Source organism: Pholcus phalangioides, unplaced genomic scaffold, assembly GCF_987345545.1.
Source record: "Pholcus phalangioides strain wild (caught in Gottingen) unplaced genomic scaffold, Ppha-v1.0 ptg000008l_1, whole genome shotgun sequence".
Lineage (NCBI taxonomy): Eukaryota > Metazoa > Arthropoda > Arachnida > Araneae > Pholcidae > Pholcus > Pholcus phalangioides.
This window is the reverse complement of record NW_028301601.1, coordinates 19,768,939-19,788,528: the sequence shown is the minus strand read 5'-3', so window position 1 is coordinate 19,788,528 and position 19,590 is coordinate 19,768,939.

Below are 19,590 nucleotides of genomic sequence, written 5' to 3'. Positions count from 1 at the left end.
GCATCAATGAAAAATAAGTTACTAAATTAAGATGCACTAGGGTGCAGCTGAGTGAAAATGTTAAGAACTACTCAGGCTGACTGTGGACTTGAAGATTATTAGGCAAATAATATGCTTGGTAAATACAAAATTGTGATAGATCTCATCTATGATAATGCTAGGAGAGTTTGTACTAGTGAAGAAGATTTGTTTTTCTTAAACAGCCCTGAAAATGATATTTCTACTAGAGCAGGGGGTTCTCAAACTGGATACCACGGCACCTTCGGGTGGGTCACCAACCTTCGTCAGGGGTGGTGCAGAGCGGCAGCTCTAACAAAGGTGGAGCCTGGAATAAGTGTTGATTAGGGAAGGTGCCAGAGGGGGGGTGCCACAGGTGGAAAAAGTTTGAGAACCCTCTGTATTACAACATTGTTTTTCACTATGTTAAAAGGCATGGGACTTCTTAAACATTAAATCAATAGAATAAAACATTAGCTTTTTCACACACAAGATATAATTAACTGCCTTAGGTTTTTAGCATGCGAGACAATAGAATAATCAATTTGCATTTATTGAAATCAATACTTGTCAAATGAAAAACATGAATCATCTCTCTCATCAACATGCTACTTATGAATATTTACTTGTAGCATACAAATATTACAGTAAAATAAACTGTGCTTCAACTTTTTAACTATCATAGACATGAGCTGTAGAATATTACATACCGGCCATACCATTAAGTTACAGAAGAAGTATAAAAACCAGCATCTTATAAAATGATTGATGGTTTTCAAGCAAAATGTAAAACACAAGCATTTTTGATTTGATTAGACTCGACGCATGCAGGATATATACTACAAATGTTACATATATGTATACAAAATATTTACAACATTTATAAGTAGATTCTCCCCTCCCCTTTACTATTTTTACTTGATTATATGATTACCATTTTTTTTTTTTTTCAGGGCTCACAAGCCAGCTTAGCCCCAAAAATTTTGTATTTCATTGAATCAATAAATAAAAAGTTGATTATCTAAAAATAACATTTTCAAAATATATTATATGTTACAAGGACCAAACTTCAAAATTTCTTGACAAATAGTTGATAAACTGGGATTTAGTCCGACCAGCTAAATCAGCTCTTGATCACTCTGCTGATAAAAGTTTTTTTTTTTTAATATGGGTACAATAAAATTCAAATTTACACAAAAGTAACAACTCAAATACAAAATGGCACATCCATATATATTTATTGCTTTTCACACTAAGAAAAAACACAAAGAATGAAATGATAAAAAAATCGAAAATAAAAAGTTAAATCAAAACTTTAAAGACAATCAAATAGCTTTAAAATCACATTTGAATTTTTTCAAATGAATTCTGAGACTGCTGTTGAATCTGAAAGCTGCATTACACTGCTGACACTTAAAGAGTTTTTCATCATGGAGATTCCTTATATGATCTTCCAAATGAGTTGATTGAAAAGTCTTGTAAAGACAAAACTGGCAGCAACGCACCTTATTATAACTATTCTTCCGGTAGTACCTCTTTCCTTCAACTGAAATCAAATCAAGCAAATCATGAGATATTGAAGAAAGAAAAGAGGCTTCTTCATTTCTCATTTTGAAAATGTAATTTATGAATATTTATAATGATGGCAGAGAGATCAAAGGAATAAAATTTGAATGAAATGGATGATGCTAACAAGGATACATAATTTTTAATGAATTTTGTTAAAAAATCTATAGATAAAATATAAAAAAACTAGATGTATTATGCATACACAAAAAAATTTAGTTTTAAACATTTTTCCAAAATGTTTTCATGGGATACAAATATGCATTTAGTGGATTAATAAAATTAAAATATTCATAACATTCAATGTTTCAAGTAGTTATAGTGAACTCTCACTTATACTCCCCTCTCCTCAATTATAAGACAATTTTCTGTATGCCAAATCAAAGATGTAGCATAATAACGCTATTCACTTATAAGCCTCTCACTTACATTTTTTTTCTCGTTTATTTGCCGACACATAAGTGAGATCACTGTATTAGAACATTTGAATTTGGTAATAGTATTAAGACAGTGATGAACAAACTTTTTTTGGGAGCGCTCTAAAACACTGAAGGAAAAATTTTGATGGGCCAGACATATTCAAACAGTCATACTTGGAATTTTTATGCTTAGAAATGAAGTGGTGAAATGTGTTGTATACTTTGAAGACTGCCACTGTATCAGTGCAAATAAGAGACAGTGGTTTATCCTTTACAACTATGAAAAAATAAATAAGTTTTATAAATTTATACATGTGTTTCATTGTTTGCGTATCCAAATGTTTTTGAGTCAATTTCTATTTGAATTCTCACAACTATATTTTTTATATGCAATTGAATGAATAATTTTTTTTTAAAACACTGATATTGAAAATATTTCTCTATTCTATTACTTTGAAATCTACACAGGCCAGATAAAGCCTCTAAGTGTGACACATCTAGTCCATGGTTCATAGTTTGCCGATCACTATATTGGCAGATAAACCAAAAACAAAAGAAAAAAAATTATTCAATCTTTTTTTATTGGCATGTAACGATACATATTGATACATTCAAATATGTACACGGCAGCTTCAGTAAACTCTGTTGAAAAGTTTCAGAAACACTCACATTATACTATCTGTCATTAAAACAAAAGAGTATAACACACACATTATTAAAAATAACGAATACTGTATTCCCCATGTATTTAGCTGGAATGCAAAAATTGGGGGATACCAGCTTTTTGAATGTTGGAGTCCATTTCTAATATGGCATGGAAAAGCTAGGTTCAATTAGAATCATGTGATGCATGTAGAGACCAATATCAATCCATATTAAGTATTTTGAATGCTCAGAGATTAAAGAAATATGCTGTTGCTTTTATACTACAATACTATGTTTTTGAATGTGACTAATATTTTGCTCTGTTTATTCAAATCTTAAACACATGATCAAAGAATATGAAAATGCCTTGTATTCTAATAATATTTTCCATTTAGCTTAGTTCATCTACAAGAACAAATATGATTGGCATCCGAAATTTGCAAGAAAACATGCTTTATAGTATCAAAAGCTAACCTGAAACTCGAACTATCTCCATTGTATCAAGAAAACTTATATATTCTAGATATTATGCTAAGATGATCTGGGAAAGAAAAGTCATCTTGTCGCCACTAGGACTCAAACCCAGGCCAGCATGCTACTACCTACACCACTGGAGACATGCCTTTTTCACTCGCGCACTGTGGCCTAAGGCGCTGAAGTAAAGGCATTAGTAATCTCTCTTAACTTCAGACTTCAGGAAATGGCCACCAGGTGGGACGGTAGAGAGAGATCAAGTTTCTTTTCATTGGTGTAGATGGTAGCATGCTTGCCCAGTTTGCAAAAGGGCCTGGGTTCGAGTCGCAGTGGAGACAATATGGCTTTTCTTTTTCAGTTCACTTCAGCATAATATCCTGAAAATATGTTTTCTTGATATCTTGGGCTGAGAAGAAAAAAAGAAAAAAAAAACAGTCTAATCTCTAGCTCCATTGTAGTTTGTAAAATATAAAGAATAGTAAAATGCAGAGAACAGACAAGCTTCAAATCAGCCAATTCAATCGATTCTTGAAGTCCAGATATTTCAAGGTTCCAAGCAAACTCTGCCTGATAATTTTCCTGACTTTCTCTGATCAAAACTTTGGTAGAAAGAAATATAATTCAAAATCTCAACCTTCTGAATTATAGAATTTTTTCCAAGTTTGTTTCTTCCCTTCACCGAACTTTTCCCTCACTTTTACCAAACATTTCACATTACAGGTAGCTGGGACCTCTATATTTAAGAATTTTCTAAAATATGTGCTCAGACCAGCATGCCAGAAAACATGGGTATTCCTGGCATGCTGGTCTCCATGTTTCCTGGCATGCCAGCTAATATAGGGAAATACGGAACATGCAAGACATTCATTTCTAATTAAAAATAAAAATAAATCACCTATACATATAACACAGTCTAACTCTGTAATAACAAACTTCAAAGAAAAAAAAACTGTTTGCTATATTAAGATCTAATAACATAATATTCTAATATTGGAAGCGTTCCTCAAACTTTCCACACTTGCGGACCAGTGAAAAAATGTAACCAATTTCATTGACGGCAGAAATTGGATAAATAGTCTACTACTAAACCATACATGTACTTCGTCCATATTTCTAACGAATTGGTACATTTTGGAATGTGCATGTCCATGTTGTGAACCTAATGTGAAGCTTGTTTCTGTGTAATGCTTGTTGTAGTGCTGCAATCTACCACATATTTTTGAACTATGAGTGAAGTGTAATGTTTCAAGATTTTATCGTTGTAGGCCTGTTGCTTTCGGCGGCAAGACTTTTTAATGGGGAGATTGGCTTGCATTCGCATCTCGAAGTTGGGAACCACAGCAAGCCAACTTCAGCCGACCACCACTACAGTGACGGTGGGGTTCGAACCTGGGACCTCGTGATGCGAGTCCATCACTATGACCACTCGACCACCACAGCGGCTGGATAAATAGTCTGTAGAACTGATGGGGATGGCTAAGGGAAGTAAAAACTTATGCAGATACAATATTTTACTAATCAAATCTAAAGTAATATAATGGCTACATGAACTTTTCTATATGATAGGACCAAAAATTTTGTCATATATGATAGTTCATTACAAGCTAGTGGTTTTTAACCAGAGGTTCTTGGAAAGATTTTGTGGGGGGAAAGGGGTCTTGGATGAGAAATCAGTTAATTCATTATTTTTTACATTGATATGTATCAGAGCTTGAAAAATCAAAAAAAAAAGTTCGGTAGCAACCAAATTCTTTTTAGGGTCGAAGGTCCCCCCCCCCCCCCCCCCACTATACGTTTTTGTAGGAGAAAGGACCAAAATATATTTTTTAGCCTCTTCTGGGTCTTGTTCACCTTTCCCCAATGTTGATGGGAACACTTACAAAAACTCAGATAACGTTTCGTTGTCCTCAGACTCTATTTTAGTTACTGCACGAGAAAATTTTAAGCACTAACGCAAATTTTTAATTGCCCTGGTGACATGGTGCCTGGGATTTGTCACACCCCGCTATAAACTGAATATAATTTTGTACAGGGGTTTGTAACCTTCGTTTTAATGACAGAGGGGATCTGTTGACTTCACTTTATTTGCCCAAAAAGTTTGTACAACACCAAAGGTTTAGAACCTCCAAGTTATAAGCCAAGTTCAACTGTTTTGACTTGGGGGATCTCTGTCAGGACTAGCCTGACACTTCACACAGGCTGCTGAATACAATGATAGATCTTTTTATTTAACACTATGTACACAACTAACACAGCTGTCTGATGCATGCAGATGGGGGAGATAAGCTCCTAGAATATTCAGGCTGTTCAGTTTGATGCTAAGAGTCTTGCACTGAAAGGACGCGTGCTCTGAAAACATATAGGCTCAATTTTTTTAAAATACATTTTCTATTAACTGAAACTTTCAGTATTACATGAAATGGTTCAAAACCTTCAGAAAGAGAAATGAAGATACACCTGGAAAAGTATTTTGAGGTAGACATGAAAAATTTTGGGCTCGAGTGACAGTAATTTTGATGAGAATTGGTGTGAAAATTCAACTCGCAACATGACTGTATTAAATTAACATATGCATCCATATCAACTAAAATGTTCATTAGCCGAGGTGGGAAAATTACGAAAAAAATCATAGTTTGCCAGAAAATTGTAAGTAGAGACGTTCATTAGCCAAGGTATATCACTGTATTTATAAGCATAAATAGATGAACAAATAACTCATGTGAATGAAAACTAAACCATTGTAGAAGAGAAATATAAGCATAGTTTCCAAACAAGAAAACAAATTTGAGTAAGTTATGTATATTCTCCTGCCACTAGGAAAAACTTGAAACATCAACAGTTCTTCTGTATGTGTACGAGCCTATGCCTTTTTCGCTGTGATTCCGTCCTGAAAGACACACCACATGTGTCACACATGTAAGGTTTTTCTCCAGTGTGGATCCTCAGGTGATATTCCAAATGAACGCTATTGGCTGTACTGTAGTTGCAACATGGACAGCAATGGATTTTCTTTTTCACGGGTCTTCCAGGCCTATTGGGATAAACTGAAGGTGGGAGAAGAAAAAAAAATAGTGTATACCAAAAAGATTTCATCTGAAGATATATAATTAAAAAATAAATGCAGATCACAAATGAAAATTTATTATGATTTATCAATAGGAAGTAAAATATAATAAATGAGTAAATTATTATATTACTTTTGATTATCAAATAGCACCTCACTTTCACACCTGTGTTGTACTATATTGGATATCAATACAGACATGTAGATACTATGGTATGAAATAAGCCTGGTCATATTAAGAAGTGTGATGTCAGTGTACATCACAAATTTGTTGGGCGTGATATGTATGATACCATAGTATTTCGTTCACATCAAGTAAACATATATGGGGTGATTTACTGCCGCACATACCAATTTTTGGGGAATAGGTGACTCACACACGAATCTGAATCACATAGCAATATGAGGTCGAAGCACATTTGTCACGCGATGGATGTGTCAGTGAAAATAAACATGACTGTAATGCAATCATAAAAGAACTTGAAAACAAACACAAGAATATATTGTTGTCATATTATTATATTTATAAATATTTATGAACAAAAGAAAAATATTTGATATTGATATTTTCAAAAGTGCATGTATACTGAACAATTATAAAAGCGAAATATAAACAATGAAGTGCATGTCAGTGTCAGTTATGTTTCTCTGTCAATTAATCATGGAATAAAACTGAAACATTAACAGTTTCTTTGGAGGTGTACAAGCCTATGCCTTTTCCGATGTGATTCCTTCCTGAAAGACACACCACATGTGTCACACATAAACGGTTTTTCTCCAGTGTGGATCCTCACGTGATCTTTCAAATGAGCATTGTTGGGTGTACTGTAATTGCAAAATGGACAGCAATGGATTTTCTTTTTCAATGGTCTTCCAGAATACCTATTAGGATAAACTGAAGATGGGGAGGGGAGAGAGGAAAAATAAATCTGAAGATATATAATTAAAAAATAAATGCATAATACAAATGAAAATTCATTATGGTTTATCAATAGAAAAGAAATATAATATAAATTATAATATCTTATATATTAATTAATTATATTAATCTTTGATTCTTATTTACAAGGAATTACTCTTACACTTTTGTTGTTTCAAAAATATTGGGACAAAGGGGGGGGGAGGTAGATGACATCTAAAGGAATGAGAACTGAATAAGAACCCATAACCAGAAATACGACCAAAAGCTGGTGGGCGATGCTGTTCAACAGTGAGCCATAGGAGAGGTTTCTGATTTTCTCATTCAAGCAGGGTAGTGGCTGTATGAAGAGTACATATCAGTATTACAAGCATTGAGCTGGCAAACATAAAAACTTGTAAAAAAAGGTATGGAATCGCCAACGGACGAGCTGCTCAACAAACTCGTCAAGAATGCTTTAAATATAATACATGTACCAGCACACCTTTTTTTTAAATCAAAATTTGTGTGAATATGGGGTATTTAGAGATATCTAGTAATCCTTAGATAGATATCTAGTATGCTTTGTATAGTGAATAAAACTCGAATGAGGAAACCAGAAATATACCTTGTGAGGAGCGATGCATGCAGCCTACCAGCTCATGGTGACATTTTCAGTCATGGGTACGTATGCAATTCTTCTTCTAGAAAGATGTTACCTAGTTCCCCTAAATGTTTGTCTCAATGTTTTTAAGACACCCTGTAGACATGCAGGGTTATGAAATAAGATAATTAATGTCAGTGTACACTAACTATTTGTTGGAAGTGGTACGTATGATACCACAGTATTTTATTCAAAATCAAATAAGCATATATAACACATTTTCTATAATGTCTATCTTAAAGGACACATTATTAGTGGAAATAATTAACTTTAGCTTCGTCTCAAGAAAAAGTCATATACATGCATTCATAGATGGATATGAAAAGGCAAACACAAAAAATTTTTCAAAGATTCACACAAATCAATCAAAATTAAGAAGCATAAAATGGAACATTATATATATATATATATATATAGTTTATTTCAATATTATCGTACATGATAACGCTTACTTCATTGGAATATCAATATCAAACATATATGCATATTCATATTATGTGATCTTAAACTTTAAGACATACAAGGTTATTCAGAACTGATCAATTAAAAAATCTGATGAGAGAGGTGGTGGGTGAGAAATAGTAAAACACCCCAATTTCACATAGAGGAAGTATGATCTCAAGCATCATGTAGGAGGGAAAAATATGCATAGAACCTGAAAGAAAGAATGCAATACAAGCAAGTAGTATGCTAAATTAACACCAATTTTTTCACCATTATTACAGAGTTACAGCAGCTGTACTAAGTTGCAACGATTTGCTAGAATACAGAAATGATAGAGGTATATTCAGTTGTTGTGGTAGTGATCTTTGTACAATTGGGAAGCTATTTGACCAGCTACAGTAGTTGGACAACTCTGCAGATGAACAGAAGTTGCGCACACATAGAGCTCTCTACTTCATTGTGTATATTTACAACCATTACTTTCCTATGTGAAACTGTGTTCTTCTGCTATTCCCTACCACGCCACTCAATTTGAATGACCAAATCAACACATACAATAAAACACAGATCAAAGAATTTCTTTCATTTTAAAAGGAATTTAATCTCTTTTTGATGTTTCAGTGAATATATTTGTGATCATCTCAACCTGGATTCAACAAATAGAAATGACGGTCTCATCCAGATTTATATAAGGTGATTCTGAACTTATGGAACAAACTGGATAAAACAGTTTTTTTTAACACACACACAAAACAAATTTTGATTCCAAGAAATAGAAAATGAATTATAATTTTTATCTTTCAATTTCCTTGTTACCTTACAAATCCATACAAATACCAAGTTAAAAAAATGATTATAGGTATTCATAAAAGTTACTCTTAACATGAAAGTTGACCCATTTGCATCCCAAAATGGAAGAGTCCATGAAATTGTAATTCTTATCACTTAGACATAGGGGTGGTTGGTTCCATTATTCCATGGCACAGCCATATGAATAAAACTTTGGGGAATAATAGGCAATATAAAAGACAGCCATCAAATCTCAGTCAATATACAGTCAAAAATTTTCAGTCTGCAATTTTTTAATGTGTATCAAAGAAAAAATGATGCACATGGCCATATCTTTGGAAGTGATATGCTGTAGAGTATTATAACAAATGTTGCATTTGAATCTCTCCAATATATTTTCTTGAATATTGTTTGCTAGAAGTTGCATGGTGCCGATAGAAAGATATATTACAAAACTAGACTTTTATTAGACATGATTCACAATTGGTACATTATGTAGCAGAGCTTGAGAAATCCCAGGTGCCAGGTTGCTATATGGTGAATAGAAAATCAATACCAGCTCCTAAAATTTTCTGTACAAAGTTTTTAAATTAGTCTAAGGATGACAAAAATATTCTGGTTTCAAGATGATGAATCTTTTAACATAAGAAAGACTTATATCTAAGTCGCCAAAAAGATTTTTAAAAAAAATTAGGACAGTCTTTCTTGAGCAACAACCATGATTGGCTCCTAAAAATTTAACTAGCACAATAATTTATTTTCTATTTGTCTAGCCCAATAAAAATTGACGAAACTCAAACACATAATAGGAAATTTAAATAATACAATCGAATAACTCAAATAACAGAAACATAAAAAATTTTGGAAGAAAAAAAATCTCAACAACATTGGTTGAAACTTTTATAAATTTTGATTAATATCTAGATTAAAAGATGGTAGGAAAATGCTTATACATGTGGTTCAAATATTAGGTCTGATGTTAGGAAAAAAAGCCAGACTGCCCATATCACTTTTCTTTTTGATTAATTAAAACTAAACAAATCAATTACAATCACTATCAAACTAGTCCTTTTCTGAGTTGACATACAACTACATACCCAGCTACAATTGTGCACAGGTCATTCTTAAAAATACAGTTGAGGGTGTTCATTCTACTCATGAAAATTGAATTTTACGATGAAGTAAATATTATTTAACTGCTATTTTTTAGTGTTGCAGGCTGCTTCCTGCATTGCCTTAATACAAATAATAATGTTTTTAGAAAATTCTGGAATTCATCCCCAAATTTCAACAAAACTTCGAGGCAATAAATACTCATTTATCATCTAGCAGTACCTACACTATGTATCAATACATTAAAACTTTCAACATGGCTCGGACCCTTGAACAATTCATGAATGTTTCATTTGGTTGTGATGATATTGCAAACTATCCCTCCAATACTTATTATATTTTTAAATTACATGAAAATATCCAAGTGCAATAATGAAATTCATTAATTATAAAATTCAAAAAATACAGTTACCCCTTAATAAAATAAATAAAAACACAGTTCCCTGCAATGATAATTGAATTTTTCAACTGAGAGGTGAGAATATATCATAATTTAAACAAGGATCCATTCTCATGAAATTAAACAATAGAGTTGAGCTTTTTGTTTCATATAAATGAGATTAAAACACTGCAACTATTTGCTCATACTTTTTTCCCTTCAAACTTTAACATGATATTGTAATTTTTTTACAAATTTATCTACTAGATTTGCATATTTAAGAAAAAAAACTTAATATTGAACAAATAAAATTTTTGGCTTCTCAGTATACTGAGCACCCAGTATATGCATCATTGAAGTCATGAATTAGCTATATAATTTCATAGAGTTTAACACTCCCATGTGGAATGAAATCTTTCTCAGATATGAATTTCCAATCTGAATTGGTTTATTTAATAGTTTATTTACATAAATACATAAGTATCATATTTCTGAATATAAAACTCTGATAACAATTTATTAACAGACAAAATACGCTTAGCATGTATAAATTTATTAACAACATATTTTTTTGCAAGTGATATGGAGAGAAAAATAGGAGGTATGCATTTTAGCAGGCTATATATATTTTTTTTTTCTTTCATTGTTAAACAGGAATTTCATAGAATGACCATGAATTGACATACTCAAAAGGAATTAATCAGATTTAGGCTGAGAGTTACAAAAATCCATTTCTTAGATCCATACAAAAATACACATACATAAATAAATGTTTATATCTAGACTGAATCCACAGAATCCTCCCCAAAACAGAATATGCCAAAATATGTGACAAGTTGTGGAACAATTAGTGCTACTGCAGAAATAATCTGGAACAATTTCAAAGAAAAGTGCAGAAAATGTTATTATGGGAATTTTTTCCACAGAACATTTCCAGTCAGTTGAGGGCTTGTAGAACAATAAATAGGGCTGACACTGTGATCGTTTTCAGATTAAAATTTAGCTAGCTTGAGAACACATTTAATTAACACATTTCGATTACATATGTTTTTGGTATTTAATTGGTTAGCAACAGTGGAAATATGAACACTTCAATGCATGAATGTTAAGTTAATGTAATCAGAAAAAGTGTTAAAAAAATTGGTGAAAAAAATTTTATTCACAAAAATGTACAACCATAAATACACTAGCTAATGTTTTGGATACTGCTAGGATAGTAACTAAAACAACCAAACAATTCAAAACAAATACACCAGAATATCATTGCATTAAATCACTTTTCAAATGAACACTTATAGGAAGTGTATTATATTTTATCATGTATAACTATGACATATAGTTTTTTAGTCTTTATGATTGCACTTTTAATTGGGTTGCTGTATTTTAGAAATATATGACATCTATATTTGTTATGGGCATCTTTTTCAGCCACCTCATTGGGCATTTTGCCTGTTATGGCCTTGTATTTGTATAAATGTATGAAATTTTATAGCATAACAAAATAAAATTCTCATTTCATTTCAGATATGCCATTGAAAACAAGGGCAATTTGAACAGAAGGAGGAAAAAACTCGAATCTGGGAAATAAAAAATTGAAATTAACTCCATAAAATGAGCTATACATCTTTATGAAAATATAAAAAAAAACCTATTTTCAAATTCAAAAGTGCTTCCCCAATTTATATTTATGTGATTTATGTTTCATTTTATATATTTATTTTCATTTTTTTTTTCGTTTTATATTCATTTATTTAGGTTTTACAATTTATGTAACCCAAGAAACATTTCATTGCAAGCCTATGCAATCCTATGGAAGGGGAGGAGACTGATAAGTTTTACAAAATAATAACAATAAAGCTATTCCAAAAAACCATCTATAAACATACACCAAAGATTTTTTTTTCATCAGGTTGAATAAGTAAATGATACATACCCAAATAATAGACCACTGACTAGTATAACACTTTTACATATAAACAACTTTTTTTTTAAATTTTATAATGGCACAAAATTATAAAATTCAGAATAATTTTAATTAATAGTTATAAAGTTAAACCTCATTAAGACAAACTAACTTACACAAATTATTGTTGAATTCAATCCAATTTTACTCATGAACAAAGAAAATGCAGAATATAAGAAAAAATTGCTAAGAAGCCGAGACGTGGCTTTTACTAGCAAACTATTCGCTATTGCTTATAATGTTATCATTCATATGTATTATCTTCATATGTGATTTATGTTTCATTTTATTATTGTTTCATTTTTCATAAAATGAAACATAAATCACATATGTAAATCTGAAAATTCAAATGTTGATAAGCATATGTTTCTAGAGTTATGTTATTGGTGTGACGTGTACTTATTCTATATTTTTTCCAATTTTATATATAATCACATTTTTTTCCTTTTATGATAAGTTTTTTTTATTTCCTTAGAACATTCATATATTATGAATATAAATCAAATTACTGTTTCTCAGTTAATAAAAATATTTTGGGAGTTTCTTTCAATTCTTCTTAATGAGATTCAACGGTATTTCAGAAACCAGCACAAAAATTAGAAGTGTACAACTGCATACATCTATATAATTCATTGGGAAAAAAACAATTTAACTTAAAAAAATCTTGATAAAATGAAAAACGGCTCTTCAAAACTTGCTAATATGTGTTATTTTGTGCCTTTTCATGGAGCATTCATGAGTAAATGTCATGTTACAAATTCCACACTTGAATGGCTTTTCTCCAGTATGCTTACGTTCATGTATTTTCAAGGATGATGGAGATATAGCTATGTAGTTACAATATTTACACAGATATCCTCTTTTCTTCTTGGCACTATTTTTATCGGTCCAAAAACCTAAAGTTACAAAACAAAAAAACGTACACAGCATATTAATATAAATTATAAATGCATTTAATAGAAATTGGGAACCACCAAAAATAAAACAATATCTTTTATTGAGAAATATTTTAATCTGTTTTTTTTTAAAATAAAAAGCTATGTACAGCTTCATAAAATAAAAATCAAGTAGTTTATTCAAGCAAGAACATAAGTATTTGATAATCCTTCACTGTGAAAAAAACCCCAGATTTTATATTCAAGGAAAAAATGTTTAAAACACATTTATTATCTCAAGGTGAGTTGCAGTATATGTAATCGGATGAATCGCTTATTTAAAAACAAAAATCCATCAAGTCTTACAATATTTTATCAATCACTCATCGGTCAATCATGGGAGTAATTTAAGATAGGAAGCAAATCATAGCAACAAGCATTACTCAACTTAATGAATACGGGTATGCATCAAGCAATGTAGTATTTTTATTAACATTTCAACTCTGAGTATACATCATTTGTTACGCACACAACATATGCATCTTATTTGCATCTCATGAACACAATTCAATAAAAAAAAACATTTATTTTCATGAAGAATGGCAATGAAAGTGAAATAAAACACCACATATAAAAAAATGAATGCATAATGATTGCAGTAATTGAACACCATCCTGGAGTTGATGAAGAGATGCTACATGATATGCATATAAATTACATTAAAAAATATTAAAACAAGAGTGAAAATCTAAAAATTATCTATACATGGAATTGCATTGTTAGATACAGGAAAATAAGAGTGATTTAACATTTAACCTTTATGAAAGCAAACATGATATGAACAGTACAGCTATAAATAAAATTAAAATTGTAGCCACTTACCAAGCTCACTCAAATAAAATATCAAAGCATCTTCGTGTTACTTTAATTTCATAATTTTTTTTTGCTCATAACAAACAATGAACTTTTTTTTGTGTGTGTGACAATATCATACATAACACGCTAACCCAAAAGCAGTAAAGCCAAAGAAAAGGAAAACCATGAATCTTAATGTGTTTCAATACACTATGAATAGTATCTCCACAGGATATATGTAACTACTATAAGCTGAGGGTCCCATCTGGGTTTGCAACAAAATCATAACTTTTTATTACTCTGTGGAAAAAAATACATCCATACAGATCTGATACTACAGTTAGAATGAACATGCAAGCAATCAATTCCACTGATTACATCGCCATGACTTAGGTTCATTTCCAGTGAAAATATGAATTTAAATTTACCAATCAAATAACCTGATTTTGCAAGCAACCTACTGGAGCATCTAACATGCAGGCACTCAGCTTCATTCTGACCACATAGTCAGATCTGTAAGGACACATTTTTCCTACCGAGCTACTGGATGTTTAAATTTGATAACCATTCTGGATGGTATCTCTAAGCATAAAATCATTCGAACTTGAAATGAATTTTTTATGAGCATTTAATTTGAAAAGTGAATGGTTTTATAAATTTTTCATTTGAAGTGAATGGTTTTATGAAGTTTTCAGTTGCAACAGTTTCACTCAAATCATTCAAATCGCGTGACTCTGGATATCAGACAGGAACTCAGAACTATGATTTATAAGAATGTTAAAAAAAAATTTTCGAGTTGATGTGGAAAAATACCAAAGGTCAAACACAGTTCAATTTGGAAGAGTAGGTAAACTTTTATAGAGAGAAACGATGTCACTCTCCGCTTTTCATACGAAGTACGAAAGCCTGGATAACCAAGCGGAGATCGAGATGTTGTTCGGAAAGAAAATTCACATTCCTCTGTGGGGAATCGAACCACCAATCTCTCACTGTCCGGGCGAACAACATCTCGATCTCCGCTTGGTTATCCAGGCTTTCGTACTTCGTAGGTAAACTTTGTCTAAAAATACTCAGAAAAATCACAAACGAAAAAGTTAGGGCAAAGGCAAATTTAAGGAAAATATGAAACTCCTTATGCATTTGGACACTATGGGTGTCGTCTTCAGAGGATAAAAAATATATCACATAACTGAGGATCCCACTTGAATTGATTACCAAATCTTGACCACTGATTGCTCAGTCGAAAGAAAAAATATAGTATTGTCCAAGTCAAATGTTGTGACCAGAATGAAGCTGAGCGCCTGAGTGTAAGTCTTCCATAATGTCCTGATTGGCTGCTTGCAAAATGGAGCTATCTGATTGGTCTATTCAAATTTTCTTACAATATTTGCTTGTAATAAACCTAAGCCATGGCGCTGTGATTGGTGATGTGGATTTATTGATCCAATGACTATAGTGACATAAAACATTCAATCCAGCAAGTTTTCAATCTGTTTTATATAAATAATAAACTTATTTAAATTTATTATTGATGGTGTGCTCAAAAACGATATTCGAGGGAATACATAATTTGTTTTAATAATTTTTGGTTTTTTTCATTTCTTTTCATTACATTTGAGTGGAACTGAACTGTGAAAATAAACCACAAGTGACAAGCCATGTCGATGAGAAATATGGCATGAGGAGGAATCTTAAGAGGCCATCAAAGATTTCATTAAATTGACACAAAACAAATTACAGTATTTTTCAACTTATACAACAAGAGCAGGGAGCCAATCAAATTTGAAGAATATACTCATTGGTCACAAAACTATGGTTGAAAATCAAAAACAACAAAATCGTAGGACCATTCTAGATTTCAAGGCCTCTTTTTTTTTACAGAGTGGTTTGTAAACGACTTCATCAGTGAATTTAGATGAATCATTAGATAAGCTGAGGCCTGGTAATGGTCTGAAAAGGGTTTTCTGTGCAAAGTAAGTCTGATATCATTAATATTAATCGGAAATAGGACCATCAAAATTATACTGGAGTTTTGAACAACCAATTAAATGCCTAAGGTGCTTTTCGGAGGAATGCCATATTAGTCCCCTGACACTAAACAAACAAAAATCTAGTAAAGAATATTTAATGTATGTCTACTCAAAATGATGGCAGTCAAATCATAACTGTTAATGCCATAAAAATTATCAACTATAACTGAAATGGGATAAAAAAATCTGTATAACATTTATCGACATGGTCAAATATCTATGTCAAACCACATATGTACATTTAATAAAAGGTTAATCAACCAAGTATAAAAATTTTTTTAACCTCATCAACATTTTTTTTCCTATTCTTCACTATAACTTATTGTCAAATGTTTGGATGCATATGAAACTCAATGTTGAAATAAAATGAAACCTGTAACCAAACAGATATCAAATACTCATAATCAATAATAAACTCAGCTTTGATTTTTTGGTGATTTTTTGCTTAAGAAAACTGTGTCGTAAACTGTAATAATAAATTCTTATGATACATTATATAAATGAAATAAAATACATACAGCATATACAAAATAAACACATGTAAAATGTGAAATGGTACACATATTAATTGCTTGTTCGAAAATGTTCATGAATTCACCAATATTCACCAAAAGAAGAAACAGCAATAATATTCAAAACAGAAATTGAACAATATACATACATATTTTCTATCTGAAGGGTGATCACTCTTAAAAATAGGTCTATAGAGTGAATGAAAGCAAAAAATATGTTAGGCCAAAACATATGGTTAAAGAATCATTTATATGTGTGTGAGTCTGTGCCTTCGCATCGAACTTCCATGAGCAAATACTGCATTACAAATTTCACACTTGAATGGTTTCTCGCCAGTATGTTTTCGCATATGTATTCTCAGATAACTTGGATAATCAACCGCATAGTCACAATACTGACATTGATATTTCTTCTTAAAACCTCGTTGAACAGGAAATGAACCTAAGTTTGAAGAGCAAAAAATTTCTATGATTTTATATGTAGATAGACTATCAAAAAAAATTTTGAACATAAAAAAATTGTTAAAACAGATTGATTGATATTTCATAAAATATCAGGTATGTAAACTGGATCATAAATAAACTGAGTGAACTGACGAATCCATCCATTGAAGAAGTGTAAAACATACTTCTTCACAAAAACTGTTCACAAAAACTTTTCCATGTGAGTGAGTTTATGTCTTCGCAGATTGTTTTCTTGAGTAAATGCTGCATTACAAATTCCACATTTATACGGTTTTTCTCCAGTGTGTTTTCTTACATGTACTCTTAGATAACTTGGATAATCAGCAGTATAGTTGCAATATCGACACTGATATTTCTTCTGCATAAAACTTTGAAGAGCCAAGAAACCTAAATTGCAAAACAAAAATAAATAGCTTTTTTCTCCCAAGAAAAAAAGAAAAGCAGCTATCAAATTTTCAAACAGAACCTTATAAAAAAAATCAACATAACACTGAGTGATGATCATTAATAAAAGTCATGCTTGAGACTATGTTCCATCAATACTCAATACACTGGAAAAAAACAAGTATGAAGTCATGAAAGCATTTGCATGTGTGTTGTGAGTTTGTGCCTCAGCATACTGCCTTTTTGAGTGAATGCTGCACCACAAATTCCACATCGGAATGGTTTCTCTCCTGTATGTTTTCGTACATGGTTTCTTACAAGACTCACGTAGTCAGCTGTGTAGTCACAATATTGACACTGATATCTCTTCCGTACTAAACTTTGCTCAACAGGCATTAAACCTAAATTGTTAAATACAAAAACATATATATTTCTTTTAATATCCCATTGCCACTTCACAAAGAGTTACAAATTTAAGAAATGAATAGAGAACAATATCTAAAATAAGAATTCGTAATTCATTATTCTGTTGGAAACAAGAACTTCAGTTTTAAGTCGTGGTCGTTTTTATATTAAAGCGTATTTCAATCCAAGCTTGTTGAACAGGAGGCCAGTGAGCTCACTATACTTTTGCATGGTGACTTCAAAATTTTTAGAAAATTTTACTGAAGCATTTAAATATGCATGATTTTCTGTTCTTATTATACATATTCCTGAACAACAAAAAATTATTTCAAATAAATTTTCGTCTTTTGTTCTTTACATACAAAGCTTTAAACATAAGAAATATTAGTTAAATGTGATTTGAAACAGAAGGAAATTATTTCCTAAAGAAACTTGAATGGCTAAAAAATATTCATCTACAATGTTTCCGATTGCAAAAAATAAAAACTATTAGGCAGAGATATTACACTATACCAGTTTTATAAAAATTCTTTTCTATAACCTGAAAAATTCAACCAAGAAGAGTATTGGTAACTTCGGCTCATTGGTTGGGGGTTTTTTTTTTTTTTGTAAAGACCAAGTTTTGTAAAGACCATTTATCAATCTTTCATACTGTAATCCCCGTCTTAGCAACAAGAAAAATTCTATTATAAGAAGGAGAAAAAAACGATTTGGTTTAACAATAGCAACACAACTTTTTTATTCTGTTCCTGGTGATGCATTACTTTAAGAAATCAGTAATAGAAATAATACAAGAGCATTTCAAAAAATACATGATACAACATATATGAATGAATAAATTAAATTTAAGTTATAGCATCAGAGTATAAAACCGGGGTTATCAACCCTTTTTTTTAGTTGCAACCAAAAAATAAACTATATAATTTTTACGAACCAAGGGTCTTGTTTGGCTTTAAAATTAGTGAAACCAACGAAACAATAAATTCATTTATAAAAGGACTGTACATGAATTTATATTATCTTGGAATACCCTGTGACCCAAGTTTAGGCCACAACTCATATGTCAAGAACCCTGGTATAAAGCATAAGGAAAAATTTACAAAATTCATATTTACATATTTTTGTAGTAAATAAAGAAAACAGGGATATACACAAAAACAAATTTCTTATCAATTCTTGAAAGAAAAGAAAATATATCACATTCATTTTGATAAAGATTTATTTTATTATCCCAATGAAAAAAAAGAAGGAAGAAATGAAAATAATTAGCTAGAATTTCTACCGGGAAATCAAATGATAAGATAATACAAAATAGTTCAACATTGTTTCCTGAATAAGTAATCAGTGTGTTGGGGGGTTATCAAGTCACCCTGCTTATGATGTGGTTTTACTTCCTTTCCAAGGGTTACTACAGTGTTTTCTCAAAGTGTGTGACACAGCTCCAAGTGGCCTCACCAACCTTTGTCAACCATCATAGCGCGAGCTGGGGATATTGATTTTGGTACCTATTAATGGTTTGAAGCGATTCTTTTATGTGAGAAAATATCTACCAAACAATTCTGGGGAGCCACAGGTGAACCATTAATGAACAAAGGGAGCTGTGGATGACAAATGTTTGAGAACTACTGGGTTACTGTATTTCTGAAAAG